Below are 9,973 nucleotides of genomic sequence, written 5' to 3'. Positions count from 1 at the left end.
TAAAAAATTAAACCTGAATCTAATCCAGCTATCAGTTTACAGGAAATATGAGGAATATAGGAACAAGGTAAATAACACTATGAGGAAGTGAAGAAACAAATCCAGGATGTGAGATATTCTGTAAGACAAATGGCACAGTTTCTTCTCAAATAAATGGCATAAAAAAAAGAGAGAGAGAGAGAGACAGGAAGGGAGATCTGTTATGGATAAAAAAAGACTTAAGAGCTCTATCAACTGATATATTTTATGAATTATTTTGTATCCTTATTCAGGTAAACCAATTGGGAAAAAAAAACATTAGACAACCATGGGAAACTGAACATGGGCTGAATATTATTATTATTTTTTGAATATTAGATGATATTTAAAAATAGGGGCATCTGGGATCCCTGGGTGGCGCAGCGGTTTAGCGCCTGCCTTTGACCCAGGGCGCGATCCTGGAGACCCGGGATCGAATCCCACGTCAGGCTCCCGGTGCATGGAGCCTGCTTCTCTCTCTGCCTGTGTCTCTGCCTCTCTCTCTCTGTGTCTATCATGAATAAATAAATAAAATCTAAAAAAAAAAAAAAAAAAAAAAAAAAAAAAAAAAAATAGGGGCATCTGTGTAGCTTAGTGGGTTGAGTGTCTGACTCTTGGTTTGGGCTGGGGTCATGATCTTGGGGTCGTGGGATTGAGCCTCAAGTTGGAATTCGAGCTCAGCGAGGAGTCGGCTTGAGATTTCTCTTTCTCTCTCTGCCTCTCCACCTGCTCATGCTCTCTCACTCTTAAATAAGTAAATAAATCTTTAAAAATAAATAAATAGGGCAGCCCGGGTGGCTCAGCGGTTTAGCGCTGCCTTCATCCCAGGGCCTGATCCTGGAGACCCCGGATTGAGTCCCAGGTCGGGCTCCCTGCATGGAGTCTGCTTCTCCCTCTGCCTATGTCTCTGCCTCTCTCTCTCTCTGTGTCTCTCATGAATAAATAAATAAAATCGTTTTTTTAAATAAAAATAAAAATAAAAATAAAAAAGTAAGTAAATAAATGTGGGGCATCTGGCTCAGTCAGCAGAGTCTTTGACTCTTGATCTTAGGGTGGTGAGTTCAAATCCCAGGTTAGGTGTAGAGATACTTTCTTTTTTTTTTTTTTTAGAGATACTTTCTAAGAAATCTTTAAATATGAGTGAATGAGGGGCGCCTAGGTGGCTCAGTTGGTTAAGCATGGGCCTTCACCTTTGGCTCAGGTCAAGATCCCAGGGTCCTGGGATTGAGCCATGCTTTGTGCTCCCTGCTTAGTGGGGAATTTGCTTCTCCTCAACCTCTCCCCCTTCCCTCTGCTTGTGCTCTCTCTTTCTCCCTTTCAAATAAATAAATAAAATTATTAAAGGGGAACCTGAGTGGTTCAATCAGTTAACTGTCTGCCTTCAGCTCAGGTCCTGATCCTGGGGTTCTGGGAGATCAAGCTCTGTATCAGGCTCCCTTCTCAGTGGGGAATCCACTTCTCCCTCTCCTTCTGTCCCTCTCCCCACTCCCACTCATGTTCTCTCAAATAAACAAACAAACAAACAAACAAACAGGGGCACCTGGGTGGCTCAGTGGTTGAGCGCCTCCCTTCTGTCCAGGGCGTGATCCTGGAGACCCGGGATCGAGTCCTACATTGGGCTCCCTGCATGGAGCCTGCTTCTCCCTCTGCCTGTGTCTCTGCCTCTCTCTCTCTCTGTGACTCTCATGAATGGATAAATAAAGTCTTAAAAAAAAAAGTGAATGTTAATCTTGTTGGATGTAATAATGATAGTGTGGTTATATTAAAATCTGTTAGTAATACTGTAGGATATACAATAATGGTCCCCCAGAGATGTCTACATCTTAATCCCTACAACCTGTGAATTTGTCACCTTACATGGCAAAAGGGATTTAGCAGTTGTGAATAAGGATCTTGGGGCACCTGGGTGGCTCAGCGTTTGAGTGTCTGCCCTTGGCTCAGTGCATGATCCCGAAGTCCTGGGATCGAGTCCCATATCGGGTTCCCTGCAGGGAGCCTGCTTCTCCCTCTGCTTCTGTCTCTGCCTCTCTCTGTGTCTCTCATGAATAAATAAATACAATCTTTTTTTTAAAGGGTGTTTACCAATTAGTCCATACTGCAAGCCTAGTAACCTGGAAAGCATGGACTACCATTCAACTTTTTTTTTCTTTAAAAGTTTTACCTATGTATTTGAGAGAGCACAAGTGAGCATGAGCAGAGGGAGAGGGAGAAGCAGGCTCCCTGCTAAGCAGGGAGCTGGATGCAGGCTTGATCCTAGGACCCCAGGATCATGACCTGAGCCAAAGGCACTTAATTGATTGAGCCACACAGGTGCCCTAAATCATGGAATCTTGAGAGGTTTGGAAGTGATGGGTTTTACTAATGATTTGGAGAACTGCAGAAACTTGATTGGAATCAACCAAAAAAGTAGAAAGATGCAGATGTGGTGGATTGTTCATGTGTCCAAGCCTTTCTTGGCACATGACAGAAGGATTGAGGAGGATGGCAGGATGCAGAGGAGGTGCCAGGGGAGCCATCTGCACTCCCATCTTTTGGCACAATATAAACGTAGGTATTTTCTTGTGGGTAAAATGGACAAGACAGTAAGTTGGTGGGCTGAACCCACTTGCCCGTAACCTGCCAAGAGGGGAAGTCTTTCAGAACCCTCCTAACAAATTTACACAGGTGTTCCCAAGAAAGCCAGTCACTGGCCGCCTGCCAGATATATATATATATATATCAATAAGGAGAAGTTATCCCACCAATGTAAATAGGAGTCCATATTAGAAACTCTATTGATATAATTAACTATACTTATTCATTGAAGAAAAAAACATATAGTTGATAAAAAATAGAGCCTGAAGGAGCATCCAGTAAAAAGTCAACACTTTTGTTTAAAATTTCCTTAAATAATCTCTATACCCAAAGAGCGGCTCGAACTCACAACCCCAAGCTCAAAAGCTACATGCTCTACCGACTGAGCCAGCCAGGTGCCCCAATACTTGTTTTTTTTAAACTCATTTTTAATTTATTTTTAAAGATTTTAATTATTTATTTGAGAGCAAGCACAGAGGGTGAGGGAGAAGGAGATGCAGGCTCCCTGCTGTGCAGGGAGTCCAACTTGAGGCTTTATCCCAGGACTCTGGGATCATGACCTGTGCTGAAGGCAGATGCTTAACTGACTGAGCCACCTAGTCACCCCTAAACTCATTTTTTATTTTTTTTTTTTTTTTTTTTTATTTTTTTTTTTTTTAAATTCTTTTTAACTTTTTTTTTTTTTTTAATTTTTATTTATTTATGATAGTCACACAGAGATAGAGAGAGAGAGGCAGAGACATAGGCAGAGGGAGAAGCAGGCTCCATGCACCGGGAGCCCGATGTGGGATTCGATCCCGGGTCTCCAGGATCGCGCCCTGGGCCAAAGGCAGGCGCCAAACCGCTGCGCCACCCAGGGATCCCTAAACTCATTTTTTAATAAACATTCTTACCAAATTAGAAATAGAAGAATCTCTTTAATTTAATAAAACAACAACAACTAGGGACTCCTGGGCATCTCAGTCTGTTAGGTGATCTCAAGTCAGGTCTTGATCTCAGGGTCATGAATTCAAGAAAAAACAAAACGAAGCAAATCAATACAAATGATGACAACAACAACTATTTATCAGAAACCAATAGAAAACACTACTCTTAATGGTGAAATATTAGAAATTTACATTAAAGTATTGAATTTAACACCTGGGTGGCTCAACGTTGAGCATCTGCCTTCAGCTCAGAGCTTGATCATTGTCCAGGGATTGAGTCCCACATTGGGCTCCCTGCTAGGGGCCTGCTTCTCTCTCTGCCTGTGTCTCTGCCTCTGTGTCTCTCAAGAATAAAAAATAAAATCTTTTTTAAAAATATGGAATTTAACAATAAATACCCTTTTTATTTTATTTATGTATTTATTTGACAGAAAGAGAGAGAGCAGAAGTAGGCAGAGTAGCAGGCAGGGGATCCCTGGGTGGCGCAGTGGTTTAGCGGCTGCCTTTGGCCCAGGGCGCGATCCTGGAGACCCGGAATCGAATACCACATCGGGCTCCCGGTGCATGGAGCCTGCTTCTCCCTCTGCCTAAGTCTCTGCCTCCGTCTCTCTCTCTCTGTATGACTATCATAAATAAATAAAAATTAAAAAAAAAAAAAACAGTAGCAGGCAGAGGGAGGGGAAGAAGTAGACTCCCTGCTAAGCAGGGAGCCCGATGTGGGACTGAACCCAGGACCTCAGGACCATGACCCAAGCCAAAGGCAGGTGATGAATGGACTGAGCCACCCAGGTTCCCCAATAAATGCCCACTTTAATCTCTCATTCAATATTTCTCTGAAGCTCCATAGATATGGAGAAATGAAAAGTAAATAGGGGATCCCCAGGTGGCGCAGCGGTTTGGCGCCTGTCTTTGGCCCAGGGTGCGATCTTGGAGATCCGGGATCGAATCCCACGTCGGGCTCTCAGTGCATGGAGCCTGCTTCTCCCTCTGCCTGTGTCTCTCCTCTCTCTCTCTCTCTCTGTGACTATCATAAATAAAAATTTAAAAAAAATAAATAGGAATAATATAGTTTATAAAGGAAGAGACTAAATTTTCAGCAATACACTATGAAGAGTCAAGACAATTAACTGAAAAACTATTAGAATAGGGGCACTTGGGTTGCTAAGTTAGTTAAATGACCGACTCTTAATTTAGGCTCAGGTCACTTTTTTTTTTTTTTTAAATGGGAGTCCAGTAGCAGGCTGTATATTACTTTTTTTTTTTTTTTTTTTTTTTTTTTAAGCTTTGTTTACTTATCCTGGCTCTCCATGCCGGGAGCCTGATGCAGGACTCGATCCTGGGACTCCAGGATCACGACCTGTGCCAAAGGCAGGCACTCAACCACTGAGCCACCCAGGTATCCCCATGTGTATCTTCATAAATACATTTGTGTTAGAAAGGTAAAACATATTTTTAAAAATTTAAAGAAATTCAGCGGCGCCTAGGTGGCTCAATTGGTTAAGTGTCTGCCTTTGGCTCAGGTCATGATCCCAAAGTCCTGGGATTGAGCCCTGCATTGGGCTCCGTACTCAATGGGGAGTCTGCTTCTCCCTCTACCCCTCCCCCCACACTCTTTTTTTTTTTAAGATTTATTTATTTATTCATGAGAGACAGAGAGAGAGAGAGAGAGGAGAGAAGACATAGGCAGAGGGAGAAGCCCCCTCCCCTCACTTATACTCACTTTTTATCTCTCACTCTCTCCTAAATGAATAAATAAAATCTTTTAAAATATATAAAAATAAAAATTTAAACAAATTTAAAATAAAATAATTTTGAAATATTTAAAATAAAATAATAATAAAAAAATTAAAAAAATAAAAAAAATAAAAAATAAATAAATAAAATAAAATAATTAGCCTATCTTTACAAATAAAAACACAATGATAACTTAAAAAAACACTAAACTGCAAGCTCCCGGAGGCAATGACTCATCATATTTTTAATGTCCTATTTCCTTCTTGTAGTGCTTAGTACACTGCCATGTATGGATATTCTACTCAAGACAAGTCAAGTGAAGTCTTGTTTCCATTATAGGAAATTTTTCAACAAAGTTGGGAGATTCATACTTAAGCGTGTGATTTAATGACCTGGTGATTGTTTTAAAGGATTTTCAATGGAGTATAAAGTACCCATTAACACAGCAGCTGTGAGAAGTGCTGTATCTTACCGTGAGAGCCACCTCTACAGCACCATCATTTCTTTTTTTAAAGTAATCTCTCCACTCAATGTGGGGCTCAAACTCATGACCCTGAGATCAGGAGTCAAGAGTCCTACCAATTGAACCAGCCAGCACCCTGTGCACCACGATTTTTTATAAGTTTATAGCCCCAGATGCTATATCAAAAATGTTTCTGCTTTTTTTTTTCAACACGGTACTGAAAGTCCTCGCCACAGAAATCAGACAAGAAAAGGAAAAAGAAGGATGACTAGGTGGCTCAGCAGTTGAGCGCCTACCTTTGACTCAGGGCCTGATCCCAAGTTCCTGGGACCGAGTCCCGCATCGGGCTCCCTGCATAGAGCCTGCTTCTCCTCCCTCTCTATGTCTCTGCCTCTCTCTCTGTGTCTCTCATGAATAAATAAATAAAATATTAAAAAAAAAAGGAAAGGAAAAAGAAATGATAGGCATCCAAGTAGGTAAGGAGAAAGTAAAACTTCCACTATATTCTTAACAGATGTAAACTATTTATTAAATATTTGTTACCAAATATTGTTAAATACAATATTTACAGCATATCACTTTTTTTCCAGCATATCACTTTCAAATATTTTTTATTTATTTATTTGAGAGAGAAAGAGCATGAATAGAGAAGAGGCAGAGAGAGAGGGAGAAGCAGACTTCCCAATGAGCAGGGAGCCCGATATGGGAGTCTATCCCAGGACCCTGAGATCATGACCTGAGCTGAAGGCAGACGTTTAACCGACTGAGCCACCCAGGCACCCAGAGCAGTATATGTTTTCAACATATACAAATTTCATGCCACAGTTTTGAAGGTCTGAAGTACCAAGTTGGTTTGATGAATTAAACAGTTGACACTTACGAACATATTTATTGCCTTGCCATCTTTATAATAGGTTTTCAGAGTAACACTGAAACCTTTGGAGTACTTTACAAATTCTTTCTTTCAGTATTCAAGTGCGCTGCAGTTCTGGTATTGATACTTCTTGAAGACATTATTCATTTATATTATTTTTTTAAATTTTTATTTATTTATGATAGTCACAGAGACAGAGAGAGAGAGAGAGGCAGAGACACAGGCAGAGGGAGAAGCAGGCTCCATGCACCGGGAGCCCGACGTGGGATTCGATCCCGGGTCTCCAGGGTCGAGCCCTGGGCCAAAGGCAGGCACCAAACCGCTGAGCCACCCAGGGATCCCTATTCATTTATATTAAATTCTTTTATTACACTAGCTATATCCTGGATTGCAGAAATGTCTCTGTCATTGATCTTATCTGGGATCTTACTGAGACTTTGTTTAAATGTTCATGCCTTTTCATTTAGCTTCTGCAATTCTAGATCTGTTCATTCAGTCATATGCTCTTCTCTATCATTAGCTGCTATTTGAAGGAGGGACTCTGTGAAGTTAAGTTCTACACTTTTTTTTCTCTAAAATTTTCATAACGTCTTGTTTGAGTCCTGGATTTTCTTTTTAAGCCTTAATGAAAGCTGCTTTCAGTATCTGAGCTGCAGACAGGTTTACTCATTCTAGCTCATTAAACATAGGATACATTACTGCATAGAGGGGTGTAGAAACCATGGAAGTGGTTTCAGCTTCATTCTTCATCTCTTCCATTGTCATCCTCATCCAAAAGGCAGCTACAGTAGAACAAGCAGTTCTAAAATTCAGAGGAGGGGTAGCCCGGGTGGCTCAGCGGTTTAGCGCCGCCTTCAGCCCAGGGTCTGATCCTGGAGACCTGCGATCCAGTCCCACGTCAGGCTCCCTGCATGGAGCCTGCTTCTCCCTCTGCCTGTGTCTCTGCCTCTCTCTCTCTGTGTCTCTCATGAATGAATAAATAATTATTTTTTTTCATTTTTATTTTATTTATGATAGTCACAGAGAGAGAGAGAGAGAGAGAGAGAGAGAGAGAGGCGCAGAGACATAGGCAGAGGGAGAAGCAGGCTCCATGCACTGGGAGCCCGATGTGGGATTCGATCCCGGGTCTCCGGGATCGCGCCCTGGGCCAAAGGCAGGCGCCAAACCGCTGCGCCACCCAGGGATCCCTCATGAATGAATGAATAAATAAATAAACCAATAAAAAAAAATTCAGAGGTGTCTTCATCCACAGCAGTATTTCTTTTTCCTTTTTATGATGAAAGAATAGGGCACAAAGCATATACTGACTGGCAACTGAGGCACTGATTTCACTTCCCACCTTTATTTATTTATTTTTCAGTAGGCTCTGTGCCCACCAACTCATGACCCTGAGATCAAGACCTGAGCTGAAATCAAAAGTCACATGCTTAACCGACTGAGCCACCCAGGTGCAGATACTTCCCACTTTTAAACTTTCACCATTGGGGCACCGGGATGGCTCAGTTGGTAAAGAAACTAACTTCTTTTTTTTTAAGATTTTACTTATTTATTCATGAGAGACACACAGAGAGAGGCAGAGACATAGGCAGAGGGAGAAGCAGGCTCCCTGGAAGGAGCCCAATGTGGGACTTGATCCCCAACCCCAGGATCATGCCCTGAGCCAAAGACAGATGTTCAACTGCTGAGCCTCCCAGGTGTCCCAAGAAACTGACTCAATTTTGCCTCAGGTCATGGTCTCTGGCTCATAGGATCAAGTCCAGAGTTGGGCTCTGCTCTCAGTGTGGAGTCTGCTTGAGATTCTTTCCCTCTCCTTCTCCCTCTGCCCCTCCCCTTGCTCTCTCTCTTTCTCTCTCTCAAATAAATAAGTAAATAATCCTTAAAAAAGACTTCCACAAAAAAAAAAAAGACTTCCACTATTTTCTTTTTTTTTTTATTTTGTGATGTTGAAGATCACTTCTTTTTTTTTAATTTTTATTTATTTATGATAGTCACAGAGAGAGAGAGAGAGGCAGAGACACAGGCAGAGGGAGAAGCAGGCTCCATGCACCAGGAGCCCGACATGGGATTCGATCCCGGGTCTCCAGGATCGCGCCCTGGGCCAAAGGCAGGCACTAAACCGCTGCGCCACCCAGGGATCCCGACTTCCACTATTTTCAGAAGACATAATACTACATACAGAAAACCCCAAAGACTCCACAAAAACTACTTGAACTAATAATCGAACTCAGTAAGGTCACAGGATACAAAATTAATATAAAGAAATCTATTGCATTTCTACACACTAATAATGAAGTTGTAGAAAGAGAAATTAAGAAAACAATCCCATGTATAATTGTACCAAAAATAATAAAATACCTAGGAATAAATTCATACTCATATAGAGTATGAAAGACCCATACTCTGAAAACTATAAAATATGGATGAAAGAAATTGAAGACAACACAAACAAGTGGAAAGACATTTCATGCTCATGGATTGGTAGAACAAATATTGTTAAAATGTCCATACTACCCAAAGCAATCTACAGATTTAATGTAATCCCTATCAAAATACCAACAGTATTTTTCACAGAACTGGAACAAATAATGCTAAAATTTGTATGGAACCATAAAAGGCCCCAAATAGCCAAAGAAGTCTTTTTTTTTTTTAACTTTTTACAACAAAGTTTTATTTTTTTAATATAATACATTTATTTTTTATTGGAGCTCAATTTACCAACATACAGAATACATAACACCCAGTGCTCATCTCGTCAAGTGCCTCCCTCAGTGCCCGTCACCCATTCACCCCCACCGCCTGCCCTCCTCCCCTTCCACCACCCCTAGTTCGTTTTCCAGACTTAGGAGTCTTTATGTTCTGTCTCCCTTTCTGATATTTCCCACACATTTCTTCTCCCTTCCCTTATATCCCCTTTCACTATTATTTATATTCCCCAAATGAATGAGAACATACAAAGTTTGTCCTTCTCCGATTGACTTACTTCACTCAGCAGCCAAAGAAGTCTTGAAAAAGAAAAACAAATCTGTAGGTATCATAATCCCAGATTTCAAGATATACTACAAAGCTGTAGTAATCAAAACAGTATGGTAGTGGCACAAAAAGAGACACACATATCAATGGAACAAAATAGAGAGCACAGTAATAAACCCACTGTTATATGGTCAGTTAATCTTTGACAAAGGAGGCAAGACTATCTAATGGGAAAAAGATACTCTTTTCAACAAATGGTGTCTGAAAAACTGGAGCAACATGGAAAAGAATGAAACTGGATCACTTTCATACACTATATCCAAAAATAAATCCAAAATGGGGCACCTGGCTGGCTCAGTTGAGGAGGGTGTGACTCTTGATCTTGGATTCATGAGTTTTAAGACCGATGTTAGG

The 9,973-nt window shown here is 41.2% G+C and overlaps 1 pseudogene; it reads right to left on the bottom strand.

Moving 5' to 3' along the window:
• Window positions 1-6,529: 6,529 nt before the first annotated feature.
• Window positions 6,530-7,360, bottom strand: LOC112677109 (programmed cell death protein 10-like; annotated as a pseudogene).
• Between the last annotated feature and the right edge of the window lie 2,613 nt (window positions 7,361-9,973).

The sequence above is a fragment of the Canis lupus genome, chromosome 9 (assembly GCF_003254725.2).
Source record: "Canis lupus dingo isolate Sandy chromosome 9, ASM325472v2, whole genome shotgun sequence".
In the NCBI taxonomy this organism is placed as follows: Eukaryota; Metazoa; Chordata; class Mammalia; order Carnivora; family Canidae; genus Canis; species Canis lupus.
Note: the sequence above shows the minus strand (reverse complement) of the source record. Positions and strands in the feature narration are given on the sequence as shown.